The 20,688-nt window shown below is 38.1% G+C and overlaps 1 long non-coding RNA gene across 1 annotated transcript in view; it reads right to left on the bottom strand.

Moving 5' to 3' along the window:
* Positions 1 to 2,110: 2,110 nt before the first annotated feature.
* Positions 2,111 to 20,688, bottom strand: part of LOC120638070 — a 154,201-nt gene continuing 135,623 nt past the window's right edge. Inside the window, exon 2 of the long non-coding RNA XR_005659544.1 lies at positions 2,111 to 5,040. This is a non-coding gene — a long non-coding RNA (uncharacterized LOC120638070). The remainder of the gene's footprint in view (positions 5,041 to 20,688) is intronic.

Genomic DNA, 20,688 nt, shown 5'->3' with positions numbered 1-20,688 from the left:
TCATGGGTTCTAATCCTGGTTCCGCCACTTATTAGCTGTGTGACTTTGGGCAAGTCACTTAATTTCTCTGTGCCTTAGTGACTTCATCTGTAAAATGGGGATGAAGACTGTGAGTCCCATGTGGGACAACCTGATTACCTTGTATCTACCCCAGTGCTTAGAACAGTGCTTGGCACATAGTAAGCGCTTAACAAATACCATTATTATTATTATTATACTGGAAGGATATTCTGAAGCGATGGATGAACAGAGCTGGGAGCCTACAACCCTGGGCACCATAGAAGGCCTTTCTTGAAGAAAGCTCAATCAATCAATTCTATTTATTGAGCACTTACTGGGTATAGAGTATTGTACTGTGGTCTAGGGAGAGTACAGTATAACTGAGTCAGTAGAAACGTTCCCTGCCCACAGTGAACTTACAATCTAGAGGAGGAAACATTCATTATATAAATAAATGAATTATGGATATGTACGTAAGTGCTGTGGGGCTGAGGGAATAAAGGGAACAAATCCAAGTACAAGAACAATGCAGAAGGGAGTAGGAGAAGAGGAAATGAGGGCTTAGTCAAGGAAGTCTTCTTGGAGGAGCTGTGCCTTCAATAAAGCTTTGAAGGTGGGGAGAGTGATTGTCTGTTGGATATGAAGAGGGAGGGTGTTCCAGGCCAGAACCAGGATGTGGGCTAGAGGTCAGCAGCAAGATAGACGAGTTCAAGGTACAGCGAGTAGGTTGGCATTAGAAGAATGAAGTGTGCTGGCTGGGCTGTTGTAGGAGAGTGGCAAGGTAAGGCAGGAGGGAGCAAAGTTGATTGACCTCAGTCTCCTCAGCTGGCAAAAAAGGCCCTGTTTCATATTGGACCTGAAATGATTGCCTCACTAGGACATCCCTTTTCCTCTAGCTACTCTCCCAAGTGCTTAGTATAGTGCTCTGCATGCAGTAAGTGCTCAATAAATATGACTAACAGGTTGCCATATAGTCCGACTCTCCAACTACCCTCTGTCCATTCAAGTTAAGACTTCCCTATGGAAGTATATAACTTAAAAAGCCAAACTAAATGTTTTTTACTATATTTTTTGCAATGGAAAGTAAACTGAACCCTAGGCTTTTTTGGTTATTGAGTTGGTTTCAGTCAGTGGACTTAGATTGTAGTCATTTGGTTAGTTGCAAAGCAGATTTTACTGACAGTGTGGCACACGAGATGTGAGAACGGACTCTGGGGGCTGCAGTGATGAAATCTCTTTCTCTAGAGATCCTTGAGAATGGGAAAAAAAAAGCCTCATCTGCCTGGTAGGTCTAAGGTACACTTTTGTCTAAAGATAGATGCTTACACAAAATGTCTTAAATGTCTCAGAGTCTGTTTTCTTATTACAGAAGATGAGTTTATCATCCCTGCAAAGGGATGGACAGAGTCACCCTTTGAAGGCATTTAGCAATCTATCAATTAAGAATAAATACTACCACACCAGGGCTTCAGGCTGGGTAATAAATTTATTCTACATTTGTGTTTCCATGGACTTAAATATGTCATTCTCGGATAGCATTACATATTCTCTAATCACTCTTACCAAAGGATGAATTTATGAATAAACAGAGTTTAAAACTTATAAGGGTGTTTTTAAAGAATCAGGTTAGAACGTATACCTACTTACCTATTTTGTATTCCTGCTGGGCAACAAGCTGCTTCGGGAAGTTCTACAAGGTAAGAAATTCCTGTCCTACAAAAGTTCTTTTCCTAAAAAAAAGTGAACATAATGGAACAGAGAACAACTTGCAGGCAACTCAAAAAGGAGCTGACTGTGCAGGGAATTTCACACCTTGTGGTTTGGGGTCGATATAGTACATAAAGAAAACATCATTTTCTAATATAATTACGGAGGCTGCACCAAATATGAGGTTTCTCTCACCTTATCCCATAGAACATTACAAGGCTTTTTCCATGTCACGTCTTTTCACCCTTTTATGTAATATTCAATCAGAAGATGAAGCATATGCCCCTCTATCAACTCAAACTCTATAAAGAAGCCAGAATGCAGTTGCTGTCATATCCAAGTTAATATTTCCTCTAGATCGAATTTGAGGTCTAGTGGCTGAGTTGAAAAAAAAAAACTCAGGTCAGAAAGAAAGAAAAAGTTTATTTGATGAATATAAACAAGCTGATCAACAGTAAGTACTTCTCATACACATGATAACAATGTTATGAATTCTACATAACTTTGTACTTTAAACTACATAACTAGACAGTAAATTACAATGACGGTCTAATACATGCCCACTGGTAATTTCAGAGAATTCCTTAGTTATTTTCATATCAATGTCCTTAACCACATATCATTAATCACAGTCCACATGCCACTCACTTGAAGAAATTATTACAAGAAGCACTATCAAATGAAGGTCTCAGGGAAATAGGATTACGGGCCCACTGTTGCAGTACATCACGTTCAAACATCATTCTACACAAAAACACTGCAGATATAGTTTATGTCAACACATTTGAGGTCTCATAAGAAACACTATTTAAAAAATAAATTGAAACCACTCAAATGAAGGTCAATGTGCAGTTACATGCATACTAGATACACAAAATTTAAATACAAAATTGATGTTGTACATTGAAATTAAAGAAAGGATATGAAGTACAGGCCTGATTCCACATAAAATTAGAGTCATTCATTGTAAATGTTAGCCCAAACATCATTTCACTTTGATAAACTTTGGGAGAGGTTGGAGGGCATGTAATGTTTGAACATTACTCAAATAAAGTATTTTCCCAACATCACAGTGTTTGTTGTAAACCCAGAGATTGTATTTTTAATGTACGAAAAGATTTTCCTCAAACATTGTAGACTAATACATGAAATGGAAAAAAAGTTATTTTTGACAAAATTTGACTTTTTGTAGGGACTAAATTATATGCCCTGATAAAGTTTGATCAATAATACTCTTAGCAACATGAACGGAGCAAAAATGCTCCTAAAACAATACCTATGACAAAATTGGCACATACATATAAATATTCCTAACTATACAGTTTGTTGACCCTAATTTTTGCTAGTTTAATTCCTACTTCAAGTATTCAGTTGCAGAGTTAAGGTAAAGACCTGATTGTAAAAGACCCAAAGTATTATCCCTTACGAGGACAACAAAATTTTCACAGGACACCAGTTTGTTGTCTATGTTTTGCAAGTGCAACATTTGTCATATGTGCTAAATTAACTCTCAAGAACTTTGCTATCTTCAAAACAAGGATCTAAAATGTCTTTGATCATTAAAGGACAAACTTTTAAACATGAATGTATTTGGATTACTTATGTTACACTTATAGGCCTACACATTTCACTATACTTAATGAAAACAATAACATAACCAGAGGCAGGAAACTTTCTTGAATGAGTTACTGTTAGTGCACCAAAAGCAATGGTGCAATTAAAATCTGTTTCCTCTTTCTAAACAATCATTTTTCTAGATTTTATTTTTTAATTATCTCTATGGCTCACAAAGGATGTCTGGAGTTAACTTCACCAGCAATTTCAAAAGTAACTGTTGAGTTAATTCAGTGCAAGAATTCAGGAGTATCAGTTGATAATTCTTTTCCACAGCAGCAAAGAAAAATAACTTGAATTATTAAGGCCACTCATGCTTAAATTCACTGTTTGTCCTTTAAAAACACAGATATTCCACTCCCACTCATGTTTACATGGAAGTATTTCTTCCATTGACAATTAAAATGCATCACTATAACAGCTGAATATTTGCACATGTTTGCCAAACTCAATCAGGAGCTGAATGAAATTGTAAGTATACTTTTGTAGAGGAAGTAATAGACTTAACTCTCACTTGTACCATATCACCATATGTAAAGAACTCAAAATGCTGTTTCTTATCCTGGGCATGTGGTAAAATGTTGACTCTTCACTTCATGTACATCATTTGTAGAAATATATACACACACGCACAGCTTTTGATTGCTCTTCATCCTTGGATGATCTTATTCGCTTAACATCAAAAATTCATTTGGATCTATGTTGGAGACTATGTTTTTTAAACCCCAAAATAACAGCAAATAATACTTTATTTTCCTGAAATCTAATGCATATACTGTTTTCACATAATTCCTATTGTGAAATATTCGAGTCCCAGTTTTTATATGAAACACATGTATGAGACTGGAAGGTAAAAGTCTGAGGTTCAAATACAGATATAAGCAAGTATGTAAACACATCACATATATATGTGTAGGGACCTTAAGCTTTTTACCATCCATGAATATATAAACATTGTACATTAAATTATGTATGATCAATTTAGATGCCTCATGCATTGTCAGACACACACACACCATGTTTTCACAACCTTATTGGTTCCAAAAATTGATTTCAATTCCAACCTTGCCCAGAGATACTACTGGTTATACTATCAAAATGCGATTATTTTAATTGCAGCCAAAAAGAAACAGAGGAGAGAAAAATCTCATATATTCATTTGTTTTCTCACATAACTGGGAAGGAAAATTGTGCTGATAACACTAATTGCCAATTTATTTCTACCTTTTCAGTAATCTAGTACCTTAGAAATGACACCTTGGATTAAAATTTGCAGAATCAGTGGCAATGAAGATACTGCTTTGAAATTGAAATTCATACACATTACAATCAACTCGGTGTTAATTTATCAAAAAAAGTATTTCACAATAAGGCTTAGAACTAAACTTTATTAAATAATAACATTTGGAACGGGTGGTCAGATTGCCAAAATCCAAACGCACAAAACTTGTTGAAGATGAAAATGGAGGATTTGTAGGTTTCAACCTCCACTCCTCTGCCTTCCATGTATTCAACTTCATGGCAGTTGATGTGTAATTATGGTGAAAACATCAAGGTGTGCGGCATTTCATCTGATAAAATAAATATGAACTCATCTTCTGTGAGCCACTTCGGGCTGTTGTGGGGAGTGATGTGAGATCCACTGCAATAGATTGTCAGAATATTTCTGCAGTGCTGCCTTTTTTTTTCTTCTTTTTCTTTATCCAGCCCCTCTGTTAACTGTAAAAATAAAACACATCTTTCAAAAGGATAGAAGCTGGGATGACCTGGACAAATACCTTCCTTGGCTCCAAGGTTTACCTAGCCAGCAAATTTTGAATAGTAAAGTCCTTTTAAATGAAAAAAATATAACTGCAGGTAGATATATGTTTTGGAGATATAGATAGGTCACAATTTTAGATGCTTAAATGAAATGTGAATTTGGCACCTGACCATAGTGTTCAGGAGTTTAAAAGCAAATATTAAGTGGTAATGAAGAAAAACATATGGAACCAAAGAAAAACTCCTTCATACATATTAGTTTTGAGGCAAAAGCACTACCTTATTAGCTCATTTTTTTGGTTCTGCAAAATAAGTAATAGTGAGAGCAATACCTTCAAGTGATAAATACACATTTATTTGTATACACATACATATGCACCATTTTTCCAAGAACATTTTAGAGAACTTTTACACCAGCTTAAGATATCAGAACATTTATCATAGCAATTCAATTCAAAAATCAATTTTACTTGTGAAAGATTAATTTAGCTTTCTGAAATTTAGATTCCTCAAAGCCTTCTGAAATTTTACCAGATTAAATTAGGGGAGTTGGATAAATCTGTTTGCTACAGAGGATGAAGAAACAACCAAAACTATGTTTCAAATCACAACATCTGTGTCTACACAGCCCAACATAAAGGGGAGATGTGGAAGATGTGATAATTATTTAGTTAGTCTAATCAATATATTTATATCATTCATACCTTACTAATACCGCGAGATTATTTACCTACTCCCAAATTAACCAGAAGATTGCCAATGGCCAGAGCAGTGTAAACCCAGTCCATTTACTTAAGAAAATTAGCAACTGAAAAAAGATTGCCTAAAGCATCAGTGTTAACTCTACAAAGTCCACTGTCATGATTCACATCCAAGATCACATCTACTCCAGGTGAGTTTGTTATTGAAAGAACATTTTTCAGAAGAATTTATCATTTTGGCCACAATTCTTCATGAGGTAGAACAAGCACTCAGCAGCAGGTAAATGGTAATTGTGGTTCTACTGTGTAGGCATGAAAAGTTTTTTTTTCAAGTTAGAGCCTCCCCTATAAGCCTGATTCAGGAATCCTGATGACAGCAACATTATATGGAGAATATTTCAAGCTTCTCTGGCATCCCTCTGTCCTGTTCCAGGGCCCCACTGTTACAGAGGGGACTACAGGTAATCTTCAGAATCCATTCAGACTGGCAGTCAGGTGAATAAGATAAAGGGGATAAGTATGTTCAGCATCAGCTGATGATCATTTAGACTGCTGGATCATCTAGGATGAACACTCCAAGAAGTGTATACCATGGACTTGCTGTCTTGTACCAAGATCCCAATTCACAGCTTTCTAGGTAAAACATGCTGAACTGGGATCCCCAAATTCTGGTTACCAAATCCACTCGAGACTGTAATTGACTATTAAGTGACAGAAGGGATTCTTATACTTTTTTTCCATTTTACAAAGCAATGCCCATGCTCTTCCTAGCCTCCAGGGCCCCTAAAGAATTCCTTAATTAGAAATTTGATCTTAGAAATCTGTGGAGATTGGAAGAAGCAAACATTCATGCAAAAGCAACCATTTTGCTTCTATGGGTCAAAAGATCTGCTATGTGCTGTAAGCATTTTCCCAATAATGCTGACTAATGAACGTGCCAGGGATTTTGAATGTCTGAGCAAGTTGTTCCCAGAGAGCATTGAACAATGTAAATTAAATATGTACTTAAATGAACTCTGTTAATTCCTCCAAGAGCTCAGTGCTACCATTCTGATTAAGAAACTTGAATAGGAAAAAAAAATTCTAGGGACCTCTGAAAGTAGATCATGTTACAATTCTGGCACGCAAAATCTTTGCAAACATTTTATGAAAATTGTAAATCAGAGCATGCATTTTGTTTTGTGCATTTGAGATTTCTTAATTTTAGAGAATCAGAGTCTACATTAGACAGTCACATGATGAACAAGATGGATAAACTCAAATTAATATCACCACAAAAATTCACAGAATATTGACAGACTGGGAAATGAATAAAGATTTATTAAAGTGAATGTTTAACTTTCTTGATGCTTTTCCAAGATATAGTAGCACTGAATTGTTCTGTTGCAAAAAAGAGTAGAGGCCTTGCACCTCTGGGTAAAAAATATTAATGCCAATCCATCTCTGGGGGGGCGGGGGTTCACTGCCCAGCTTTGTGTTTAAAGGTTGCACTGGAAGATGACTACAAAGATCTTAGCTGAACTCCCACCCTTTCAATCAAACAATCCATTCACCAGAAGGCTGTACATATGTTGGAAACACAACAAAAACCTGTTCACCACAAGTTGGAAATGCAGAATATTCCTCAAAGATTGAAAATAAATATAAAAAGGATATTGCTGTCAAACACCTACCAGGGTGGAGTAAATTTAGTTTAATTGATATTTGTGTTTCTTGAACACTATAATTCACTGAAACAAAAATAAATTTGAAAACTGAGCTGAAGAGAAGGTACACAAACGTAAGGTAGCAGAAAATGAAAATTACTTCAGAAGAGGAAGATTTAAAATGTGGTATCTCACAAATATTTTTTTTCAGATTGGTTTTATTTGGAACAAAGACACCTGCCTGATTACTACTTTCTTCTCCACTCTTTTCAGTAGTGATTTGCAGAAACAAGTTGGCAGAAAGAGTTCTTTGGTAAACACAAAGGGGTTAAAGGGGAGACTGTTTAATAACAGTAGTAAAATGCAGGCTATTTTTGACATCTGGGTTAATGTCCATTATGTGACATATGCTTTCCAAATGTGTGCAGCATGCATCCAGATTAAAAAAAAAGAATGGATACCCATTCACAGAGCTAGAATAGCCTCTCCAGACTTATTACACATTGTACTTACATAAAAGGAAAATGACTCAGGGTAATTATCAAAAGATAGAAAGAGAATAGCTTTTTACTCTCAGGAAATAAGTATCTTGCAAAACCTCTACATGGCGAGGCTCTGCTCATGTGAAAACCCAACAGGGCCATTTCTGCTCCTAAAATCTATAACTACACATCTGTATTATTACTTAACATCTTTAAATACACTGCCTGAATGGATTTCCAGTTTTACTCATGAAGATTTATTTATTATTATTGTGATCAAAGTGGCAACAAATTATGTTAAATCATTTAATTTTCTTCCTAGGAGTAATTACCTTGAAGCAGTAATTCAAATATATGAGTGGAAAGCAACAATGTACCTCCTCTTTAAATGGTCTCCTACTGTTCAGATAGACTACAGCATTCAAAATTATAATCTGAATGGAGTTCAGATGGGAGGGCATTCTAAAGTATTTTTGTTGGCCCAATTGCTTCAGGAAAATGGGAACATGTCATTAAACATGCTAAGTCATGTATGAAAATAAAGGTAAGGTATTTAACTTGTAATACCAAGTTTCTATGTTTAATTAATCTGTAATATTTAAAATATAACAGTTCAAATGAATATGTGAATTGCATGTCAAATGGTAGCATGAGCTGCTATTTTTGGCTTGGTCAGCTAACCTAAGTCTCTTATGCCCAGTCCTTTTAACAATAGGTAATTCCTACTGACTGCAGTGACATGGACCATGTAGGTAGAATTGAACAACCGTATGATCTCCTAGTTGCTGATTCCAGCCAACAAGCTGTTCATGACTTCAGTGCTATTTTGTGTTTTAAGCCAACTGGAGCTCTGTGTACCCCTTTTCTCCTTTTTCTCAAGGGCAGTTGCCAACATGATTCAAATCCAGAAACTTGCAACTCAACACCCGGCGCATTAGGTGATATATTTTGTTACATAGGTAAAATAGAAATATGTCTTGCTGCAATTTTTCTTAAAATAATATCTCCTTTACGCTGATAGGTTACATTCATTTGGACACCCTTGGTCAATGGTAATCTATTGTTATAACACGTTTTTGACTGCAGTATCTCTTTTGGGAAGGGACAATTTGATTTATAAAGAAAATTTTATCTAGATAAAGATTTATCTGTTTCTAAATGACTATAAGGTCCCGTAAGACTCTGTTGCATGGACTTAAATGTCCCTAGGAAATAGGTCCAACAAAACAGAAATCACAAACATTTTTTAAGTTTTATCTAATATGAAACAAAAATTCCATAATACCAAGATGCCAAGCACCTAAGACACTTGCTGAGTTAAGTGAAAAGGTAAAATCTAGTTTAAATTTATAGCATTCTTTTAGTGTCCCTCTAGGAGTTTGGCTTTATGCCAGTGTTCCTTGTTAAAAATTTGTTAAACGTGTTTGGCATTAATGCAAACACAAAGTGCTCATTTGTTACAAATTCTATTGGAATGCATTCATTTAAGGCAATGAAGTAGTTACTAGAAAAGAAAAAAAAGTTCATTAAGTACATTTTAAAAATACAATGATGTATGCGGTGCATAACTATGGCGCCCCAGTGGCTATATAAATATCTGACAGAATAACCACAAGTTGTGTTTAGTTTGAAATTGGAATCTTTTAAACATAACCGATAGAACAAAAACTGGTTTTGTTTGTTGTGAAAACTGTTAGTCTTTCTTGTTTTGAACTAGTTAAAATAACCAAAAGTTTGGCATATAATTTCTTACATATCAAATCAATAAAACACAGGTTAAAATCATGCTGAAGGAAATCTCTTGATTCATATGAAAAGGAGATTATACACACAAACACACACACACACACACACATGCATACACAGATGATATAGACATATATTTACATACATTTACACTACCCATGGAAGAAAGTTGATTTAAGAAATAGAACACCCAGATTTCAGGAGAAAAATTAAGGTAATTCTTAAGAATATCACTGCACAGATGATGATGTCCTTGTCTGACATTAGATTACAGGGGAGCAAAACCAAAAATCAATCGATGGTGTTTAATAAGCACTTAATCTGTGCAGAGCAGTGTATTAAGAGTACTTAGGAGAATACAGAACAATTGGTAGACATGATCCCTGCCCTCCAGGAGTTTAAAGTCTAGCAGAGGAGCATATAGTCCAGATTTAATAAAAGAGGCTGATGGAATCTTAGAAGCAAATATTCCGAGTACTGTTCATAGAACTTAAACTTTAATGTACCACCCAAACCTTTATGGCAATATGAGCAATGGCTGAATGACGTTTTAATTAATGGAGAAAGCTGTTTTGAAATGCATTTTGGAGAAATGGAAAAGGAGCAAGGTTTTGACTGAGATTTTCTCTTTATAATATGCTACTTGAACCAATGCAGTAACAATTGGCCTTAAGATATTACAACAGTAAGAGCATTCTCAAAGATGCCAAATAATATATGGAGTGGAACTGGGAAGTGTGGCTATTAGAGGTGCACTAGAAAGACACTTGCAAAAAAACCTTATCACTTTCTCACAGGGTAATTCAGAAATTCATTCATTCATTCATTCAATAGTATTTATTGAGCGCTTACTATGTGCAGAGCACTGTACTAAGCGCTTGGGATGAACAAGTCGGCAACAGATAGAGACAGTCCCTGCCGTTTGATGGGCTTACAGTCTAATCGGGGGAGACGGACAGACAAGAAATGATTTACTACCTCTTTTTTCAAAACCCATTTTTCATAAAGCCCATTGGCATGAAGGCACCTAAACTGAGAATTCCAGCTGACATTTGAGCTACTACATGGATTTGATGAAGACTCCAGATCTCTTTAATGTCACAACTGCTAATCTGCATTTGGAATAACCCCAGATGCCCTTTAAGAGAAATAAAATTGTATCAATCCAAATGTCTTGAGCAACTGAGTCCTTGAAAAATGTTACACAATTCAAAGATTGATTTTGGGGAATTTTGAATTGCCTTGAAACTGGATAAGATTTTCTTTCTTTGAGAAATGTTTTTGGGTCAAAATAGAGCTAGGAGTTGGAAGACAAAGTTCATTTAAGATACTTCTGCAAAATAGAGCCAAAAATAATGTATATCCTTTGAATGCCATTTTCACCCTGAACTGAGAATAAAGTTATAATCACTAGATGAAAGAATAACTTAAAGAAGGCAATTATTCTCCTGAACAAGAGCAGTTTGCAAAATGAACAGTCAAGTAAATGGAACTAGGTTATCAAGCTAATGAAAATGTCATTCTTTCTTCCCTCAAAACCCTAAGCCAATGACCATCAAGGGCATTTTCTGAAGTTTCAAGGGAGCCGAAAGACAGTTCAGCTCAAATGGTTCAAATGACACATTTCCAACAGGATCTCCCAAACTGTCAATAGATGAAATGTCTAAATGCAATTTGAAGGAGGCTTTTTCATCCTTCCTGATGTGGAATGCCATTTATTCTCATGGTAGGGACTAATTAGGGGCCTTTTTTGAAGATCAAGGTTTCAAGATCTCAGCTTCTTAATAACATGGTGTGCCTGTCTGCCCCCTGGGACCAGGCAAGGCCTCTCTCTTTCACTCCCTAACAGCACTGCCTTAGGCTAGTGCAAGTGCAGGCAGGAAACCATAGATCCTGCATTTTCAGCATTTAACCACTTCACTGCTTACATCTTGAAACCAGACTCTTGAACCTACAGCACAAAAGATCAAACTGGAACATGACCATTGCAGGCCACGTCCCATCCCTAAAGTTAAGAGGAAAGCTGACGTGCATTGATAGAGTTGTTGTAAGGCAGGGAAACTTGGTCGCTTGCTTTCCTGCAGCGAGAATTGAGGAGTTCCACGTTCTAAGTGTTTTCTAAAGAATGGGGACTCAAGAAGCTATTTGCTTTGCTTCAGGTTTAACAAGTCACAGCGACACTTCAGTGCTCTAGTGTTAAAGAAAGGCAGGAGTTCAATAAAAGCCAGTCAGGCTTCTTATTAGGAAGTCATCCTATTAGGAAGTTGTGATGCCCTGTTTGCCCTGGCCTGAGCCCTATCTCTTCCATTGAAAGGTCTCCTGCTGGGACCTTTGTGATTGAATATGAGGCAGGGATGGCTGCTGCAATATAAGAGACTGGGCTCTGAGTGGTCAAAGCAGCAGGAGAACCAAGCTGAAAAGAATTAAACATGTAACAACTTTGTAAAAACACAAATAGTGAGTGAGGTTGGCCTTTTTGCTGTTGACACATTCTGGGCTGGTAGGTTGTGGTCATTAAGCCCATTAGAGTTGCAATGTGGCAACAGCTCGTTGAGGAAGTCCAATGTGTTTCTGTTTAATATCTAAATACTGGGTGCAAGCTGGCAGTGATAGCAGAATGAAATAAGGCAGCCCAATTATACCATAAACACAGTCATCATTGTCAGTGATATGAAATTCATTTTTTAAACTATTTATTTTTGGCACATTGGGGTTGGATGGAGTTTTGCATTTGATTTAACCAGACTTTGATTTCAACTAGCTGCAAACACTATTCCTTTAGAAACAACCTAAGGATGATATTGTTTCCTTTAAGAATGGAAAATGGCCAATCCTAGGAAAGATGTAAGACTGTTGAAAAGGAATACGGTGGGGACAGGGAGGGGAGGGAGGGAGAGAGAGAGAGAAGGGGCCCTACAAGCAGATGGGTAGTAAACATTCATTTATACTCAGGGTATCTGAGTCTACATTCCACAGAAAAATGAAAGATAATTCACTATGCAATTCCATCTCCTTTAGATAAAAATAAGTGGAAGATGAGAAAGAAGCTCTAAAAATCATTTGCATACCAAGACAGTTTTAGAATATACATAAGCCATACTTCCCCAGCAGGATTTGCACCTGAAGAGATGGACTTCTTTTCAAAAGCCGCCACAGTGTGAAATGAATCTGTAGAGTCTCTTATTTCAACAAGGACATATTGCATTCATTTTTGCTCTGGTTTCATGAGCAAGACCTAATGGACTCTGTCTATGCCCTAAAAGGCACTAATAATATTTGACTCATTAAAACAGTTAATGACAGGGAGATTTTCTACCAGTAGTTTTTGTTGCAATCAGCAAAGTAGGTTAAAAACAAAAGGATTAGGCAGAGATTGTAAAAGCAGGAAATGTTCCTGTGTGTGCCTGATGGAGTTGGGAGCTTGCTTGATCCTGTGTGTGCCTGATGGAGTTGGGAGTTTGCTTGATTGACTGACCAGAGATGCATGTATTTCTGCACTCTGTCTGGGCTTCTCTGAGATCACCAGGGGAGGCAGCAGGGTGGGGAGGGCAAGGAAGCCAAAGGGATGGAGAAGACTGACTGAAATTTGGTATGTCAGCCAAGGGAATGGGCTGACATGAAGGATATTGCTACAGGTGCAGAGGCAGAACCAATGTTACTCAGCTCCAAATTGGTCTTCTTGGCTGTGTGGCACAGAGTTTGCTGGTGTTCAGTTGTCTGGGGCTGATTCACAGCTTCAAGTCATTTTCTTGCCCCCAAAACACTCTTCCAAAAATATGCTTGCACTGTCACACATGGCCACAAGCTCGTATTTTAACTGAAACTTAATTGAGATTGTTAGCATACACAAGCCCTCCTTTCCTCAAGTAAATTGTATCATGATCTCCTTTATAGTAGTTACACAGTGATTAATGACTTCTAAATATAAAAAACAAATCTCCTCCAAACTTCTTGCATAAATTTATTAAAACCTCAAACTAGATCCAGAACATCTTTTCTTTCCAGTGATTCTAAAGTAATACATTTTATGTTGGAAAATTGACTGGAAGAATCTTGTCCAGAAGCCCCAAGTAATATATCTTAACATCTTAATTTCATTTAGTAGGAATGCAATGATTTATCACTTATCATTTATCATTATGTAATTTAGTAAGCTATCTAGAGGATTTCAATCTATGACTTCTACTTCTATACAACTGAAGGAATATTCATATGTTTTACTTATTAAATTCAAGTATGGCTTGTTATCAAAGTTGGCTTTGTTGAGAATAAGTTAGATGCTAAAAGGATTACCCAGATCATTTTTATTATCACAGGCAAAGTACTGTTCCCCTGTTCAACTTCTCCAATATTAAAATCTTCTCAAATAATGGCCTTGGCATTTGTTTCTGCAGTACTTGGAAGTCATACCTGGTGTTTGTAGATCCTACAAAAGCTTTGGATACATGTATAAATTGAGGCTTTGGCAAATACTAGAAATGTTTGGCTGCCTTGAAAAGTTTATCAAGATCCTCAATCCAACTCCATAACAAAATACCCATGACCATGAGAGAACTGGAAGGTGTTATCAGATCCTTTTCCCATTGCTATGTAGTAAAAACCTTGGCGATATATGAGGCCCAGTCCTCTGGTCTAGTGGAAAAAGTAGGGGCCCGGGAGTCAGAGGACCTGGGTTTTCTAATCCCGGCTCTGCCACTTGCCTACTATGTGACCTGGGAGCCACAAGGACCTGGGTTCTAATCCCGCTCTGCCATTTGCCTGCTGTGTGACCTTGGGCAAGTCACTTAACTTCTCTGTGCCTCAGTTATCTCATCTGTAAAATGAGGATTAATAATAATAATGTTGGTATTTGTTAAGTGCTTACTATGTGCCGAGCACTGTTCTAAGCACTGGGGTAGACATAGGGGAATCAGGTTGTCCCACGTGGGGCTCACAGTCTTAATCCCCATTTTACAGATGAGGGAACTGAGGCACAGAGAAGTTAAGTGACTTGCCCACAGTCACACAGCCAACAAGTGGCAGAGCTGGGATTCGAACTAATGAGCCCTGACTCCAAAGCCCGTGCTCTTTCCACTGAGCCACGCAGGATTAAGACTGTGAGCCCCATGTGGGACAGGTCTGTGTCCAACCTGATTAGCTTGTATCTACCCCAGCTCTTAGAACAGTGCTTGATATACTGTAAGTGCTTAACAATACTATTATTATCACTTAACTTCTCTGTGACTCAGTTTCCTCATCTCTAAAATGGGGATAGGTGTTCTTCCCCCCTACAAAGACTGGGAGCCCCATGTGGGACAGGGACTGAATCCCACCTGACTATCTTGAATGCACTCTAGCACTTAGTACAGTGCCTAGCACATAGCAAGCATTTAACAAACACCACAGTTTTTCCTATTATTATTCACTGACCCACTGCTACCTTCATTTGTCACTTATTTTTGTTTGGCAATCATTGTTATTTATTTGTACCTATCTACCCCCACTTAGATTGTGAATCCCACCTGGGGCAGCAATATAATACTAAACATAACTTATGTCTCCCAGGGCTTAATTCAGTGTTCAGTATATATATATATATATATATATATATATATATATATATATATATATGTACATATATATATCATAACCAACTTCTAATCCATCAATTTTCCAAATCAACAGGTTATGAGCATCACCAAAAGTGTTTGAAAAAGTCATTTGGAACTGTTGTAAGACAGTGACAGTGCTCTTGAGGCACACTCTCAAGGAGATGCAACTGGGAGAGTACAATATAACAGAGGTGGTAGACATGTTCCCTGCCCAAAGTGAGCTTAAGGTTTAGAGGGATGAGTTTACAGCCTAAAGGAAGGTAAGGTTCTTAGCAAGAGTGCTGTGCTGTCATCTCCTATTCATTTCTCACTACTGTTTTTTTTCACCATTATCATATAAACCATCTGCTCACCTCAGCCTCTCCTTGTCCACCTAAGCAGCCAGAGAGATCATCCAAAGACAAAGTGAGGATCATGGCTCTGAAGCCACTGAATCCTGTGGGGTCATGTACGCACAGCTTCTTGGCAATGATCTATAATAATAATAATGTTGGTATTTGTTAAGCACTTACTGTGTGCCAAGCACTGTTCTAAGCACCGGGGTAGATACAAGGTAATCAGGTAGGTTGTCCCATGTGGGGCTCACAGTCTCAATCCCCATTTTCCCGATGAGGTAACTGAGGCACAGAGAAGTTAAGTGACTTGCCCAAAGTCACACAGCTGACAAGCAGCAGAGCCAGGATTAGAACCCATGACCTCTGACTCCCAGGCCCAGGCTCCTTCCACTAAGCCATGCTGTTTGTCAAGATCTAGAGTTGGAGCTGCTGCCGTCTCATGGTGGCAAGTCACTGGGAAGCAGTGCGCGGAACACAGCTTCTTATGGGCTCCAGAGCAACAATCCACACATATTATTATTATCATTCAATTAATAATCATATTTATCGAGCGCTTGCTGTGTGCAAAGCACTGTACTAAACACTTGGGAGAGTACAACATCAACACATTCCCTGCCCACAATGAGCTCACAGTCTAGAGGGGGAGACAGACATTCATAAATATAAATAGATAAATAAATTGCAGATATAAACAGGTACATACATATATGCCATGGGGAAGGGAGAGATGCAAAGGATCCCCCCAGGCTGTGGGCAGGCGTGAGGTGGGGGGATAGCTCATCCTCCAGCACTCTAGGGCTGGGGTAGAAAGGTACTTCTGGCTTGGCCCCAGAGCCTGGTGAGGCGAAGACCAACTGCAGTGGTGGAAACAGGGGTTGGCACCAGCTGGCAGGAGGCATAAAACAGAGCTGATATGTTAGCTCCACATTCTATTCCTTTCTGACTCCAAGGGCAGGGTGGGCTAGCTACAGCTTTTTACAAATGGGTGCAAATCCCATGAAGGCCATGCCCCTCCTTGCCCCTCTGGAGTTGGCACCTATGTGCTGTACTTAACATGGACTATCAGCACAAGATTACAAATACTGAGGCCCTGGAAAACAGTCAGTCCATTAGCTTAAAGCAACACTTGTCTAACCAAGAAGACTGGAAAAGGGTATAATACCCAAACAGCTGTCCTTTGATAAACTAAACTGGAGAAAATCATAAGCAGAGTAAATAGATGAAATGCTTTAAAGAAACAATGAAGCCAAATCTTAAGAGAGAAGTAGCGTGGCTTAGTGGAAAGAGACCCGGCTTGGGAGTCAGAGGTCGTGAATTCTAATCCCGACTCTGCCACTTGTCAGCTGTGTGACTTTGGGCAAGTCACTTAACTTCTGTATGCCTCAGTTACCTCATCTCTAAAATGGGGATGAAGACTGTGAACCCCACAAGGGACAACCTGATAACCTTGAATCTAACCCAGCACTTAGAACAGTGCTTGGTACATAGTAAGCGCTTAACAAATACCATCATTATTCCAGTGCTTAGAATAGTGCATGGCACATAGTAAGTGCTTAACAAATTCCATCATCATCATCATCATCATTATTATTATTATTAAGCAATGGGGACATAAGCACACAAAGTTAGGACTCAACCTCAGAAGACAGACAGACCTGGCCTACAATAATTTGAAATCAGGTAGCTCTCAACATGGATCCTTCAAGAAGATCACAACGTAAGAGGAAAAAATGAAAATAGTATCATGCAGTGTGGTAGCAAATGAAATAGCGTGGCAAGGGATAATTTTGTCTGCCAACACAGAAGAAGGGATTTTAGGTCAAGCCTCGGTCTTACTAGGTATACTCACATATTTTGATAAAATGTCATTGTGTCATCTTGCTACCTAAAGTGTAGATTGATTAATCTATTTATCATCTATCCATCATTTATGTATATACCTTCATATCTATGTGGCCTCACTTGATTGCATTCATTTTTTTATAGTATTTGTTAAGCGCTTACTATGTGCCAGGCACTGTACTAAGCTCTAGGGGTAGATATAAGCTAATCGGGTTGGACACAATCTTAATCCACCTTTTTAAAGATGAGGTAACAGAGGCACAGGGAAGTGAAGTGACTTGCCCAAGGTCACACATCAGACAAGTGGCAGATCCAGGATTAGAACCCAGGTACTTCTGACTCCCAGGTGCGTGCTCTATCCACTAGGCCATGCTGCTTCTCTTTTGTGCATCTGAAATCTTGCTTTTCCATTAAGAATCTCCCCTGTTTCTAAAGCACTGTCCATCTGAGGAGCGTTAGGTATTAGATCCAGTTTCAGTGCAATTGAACTTCTTCTTGAGATTTTCATCCCGGTTTAAATTGTCTGGTAGGAGCAGATGAATTCACCATTTATAACAAGACACACTGGTGTACTTTCTAATCATCCTTGCCTGGCAATTTACATCTGGTAGGAAAATGCCCTCTAGAATTTAATCCATTTGAACCTTGATCACCCTCTTGGTTTAAATGATATTCAGAATCTCTCTTCTGCAGAAGCACCTAGACCACTTTAACTCTAATTCTTTTAAATATGACTCTCCTGCCGTACAGCAAGCCCGAAGCAGGATGTACATTCACTGATAACTTTTCAGTGTGAATACTGATATTATCAACAAAAGAAAATAAAACCTGAGAAAACCAGAATTTATTTGTCAGATCTAGAAATAGGAATGTTCATGCAGTGCCAGAAAGAAACATAGTACACATTTATATTTTCTCTCTCTCATCCAGCCCAGTGCTCCTCTTGAACAGTCCCCCTCAGTTCCCATTTCAATAATATAATAAATTTCATCCTCAATTGGATTTATTAGCACAACATTGAATTGAGGTAGGAGTTAACACTGCTCCTTCAGCTCCTCCTTCCTAGACATCTATTTCAACATCTGTTACAGGACTTCTGGCTGACACAAGTGTTTTAAGTTTAGTAATTTAGGGGCCTTCATTCCCCGCCTCACTGACCACTTTGCAGATTAAAGAGAAAACAAGTTTAATATCCTATTATCCCTTTTTCTCGAAGGGATCTTAAAATGAATCAGCATTCAGCTCCCTTGCTTCTTAGTCCTGATAATGATAGTGTTAAGCACTTACTTATGTGCTATGCACACTGAACTAACTTCTGGGGTAGATGCGATTGTGTAGGACACAGTTCCTGTCCCACACAGGTCTTATAGTATAAGAGAAAGGAAAAACAGGTATTGAATCTCCATTTTCCAGATGAGGTAATGGAAGCACAGAGAAGTTAAATGACTTGTCCAAGGTCACACAACTGGCAAATTGTAGAGGTAGGATTAGAATCCAAATCTTCTGACCCCCGGACCCAGGTTCTTTCCACTAGGCCAAGCTGCTTCTCATGCTGCCCTATCCTTGCTTTACCTGGTAGGCATTGTCTGCCTGCCTCCTCCCAAACTCCCAAGCTCTCTCTAGCCACACGAGGGGGGTCAGTAAGGTCTTTGTGCTTGTGTGATGAATACAATGCTTCCTCTGCCTTGATCAGGGTCCACCAGACTTATTATTTAACTTCATGTAAACAGTACTCCATGGGGGTTAACTACTATGTGTGCTGGTTGGAGTCACCAACTTGCATGGACAACATGGAGGAAGAGACTTCTTTTCCATGGATCTGGGATTCTGTTTAGAGTTGCCTGGTTTTTTAGCTACCAACTAGGAAGTTAAAGTGTCAGGTGAACAAATTCATCTAAACTACCCACATGAGTGGTCTATGCCTTCCTTATAATTAGAACATAGTCCCCCTGGGTACTGAGAGTTAGGTTGGGCAGGGGACTAGTAAGAAGAACTTTGTGAATTGTTACATGAGGTAGTGGAGGAGAGGCTAACAGCTCCAACTGATTTCTTATTCTGGCTTCTCCATTGCTTCCCTCCCTAAAGTTCTACTTTTGTCTGTTATTTCTTTCTCTGAGATCTCCTGTTGGCACTAGAAAATCTGTTTTGTGAAGAATCAGTAGAGGTTTTCAGTGCTCCAGCTGCTAGATAAACTTTCAAGGATATTTTTATGGCAGGTACAAACATAGAGAGGAAGCCTTGGGAAGAAATTCTAAATTAATTCTATGTCAACATTCAAGCCACAAGAAGGAGCAATTGTCATAAATTTTTTGAAGGTTAGAATCCAATTTTAGTTGTAAATGCAAGGGAATTTACTGACTCATTTGTGAATGGGTGCCAACAAAATGATATATTTTACATTCTTTCACAGCTTGTTTTGGCTAAATGGAGTGAAATAAGAAGTCATGATTCTTAGTCTTCAGCAAGCTGAATTGTTAAATCATGCAAAATGACTAAACAGTTGCCAAAGCTAAATAACACTTTGAAGTTTACCAATTAAAATTCTGTGTTTCTACCTTTAAAAAAAATGAATAGCATGGCAGAGTGGAAAAAAATTGTGTGTAAACCAAAGTACTCCTCTTCAACTAAGGCAAAAGATGAAACATTATAGAAAAGAAGAAATACCCCTTTAACAAATGATATGTGGTCTGAATTTAGAGCAAATTAGATAGGTTGATAATTTACCCCCCAAAAATCTTTCAGACTATTCTTATTTAATATACACATACACATGCATACAGCTGTCCTTTTCAAAGATGACACAACTGGTGATGAAGGCCTATCCAAATAATTGTGGCTGAAAAATCTAACACACAACTAATATTGTCTGCACCTTCCTTGCATGCTAATGTATTTGTCCCAAAAAGAACCTGCCTCGCTCTCTCAAATCATCTTCTGGTATACAGGTCTTTGTGATGCCTTTGCTCAAGGAGTTCAACTCCTCTCCCAGTTGCAGCCCACCAGCCTGGTCTGTTTGCTGTTGTGGTCTCCCATCAGTGCACTGTTATGTCACATTGCTTGAAATTTTATTTCTTTAAATTGGTTAATCTTCCCTCTTAGCATGGTATGTTCTTTTTCAGTTCTCCATACAGCAGCTGCTGGGGTCATCCATTCTCCTCCTGTCCTGCCCAGGAAATCTGTTTGCTGTGAGCATTGCCATAACATTGGCAAATTTACTGTGCTTCAGTAATGTAAGCCCAGTGTGGGCATGGATTGTCTCTCTT

Source organism: Ornithorhynchus anatinus, chromosome X1 (assembly GCF_004115215.2).
Source record: "Ornithorhynchus anatinus isolate Pmale09 chromosome X1, mOrnAna1.pri.v4, whole genome shotgun sequence".
Taxonomy (NCBI): Eukaryota; Metazoa; Chordata; class Mammalia; order Monotremata; family Ornithorhynchidae; genus Ornithorhynchus; species Ornithorhynchus anatinus.
This window is presented reverse-complemented; position numbering and strand designations above follow the sequence as displayed.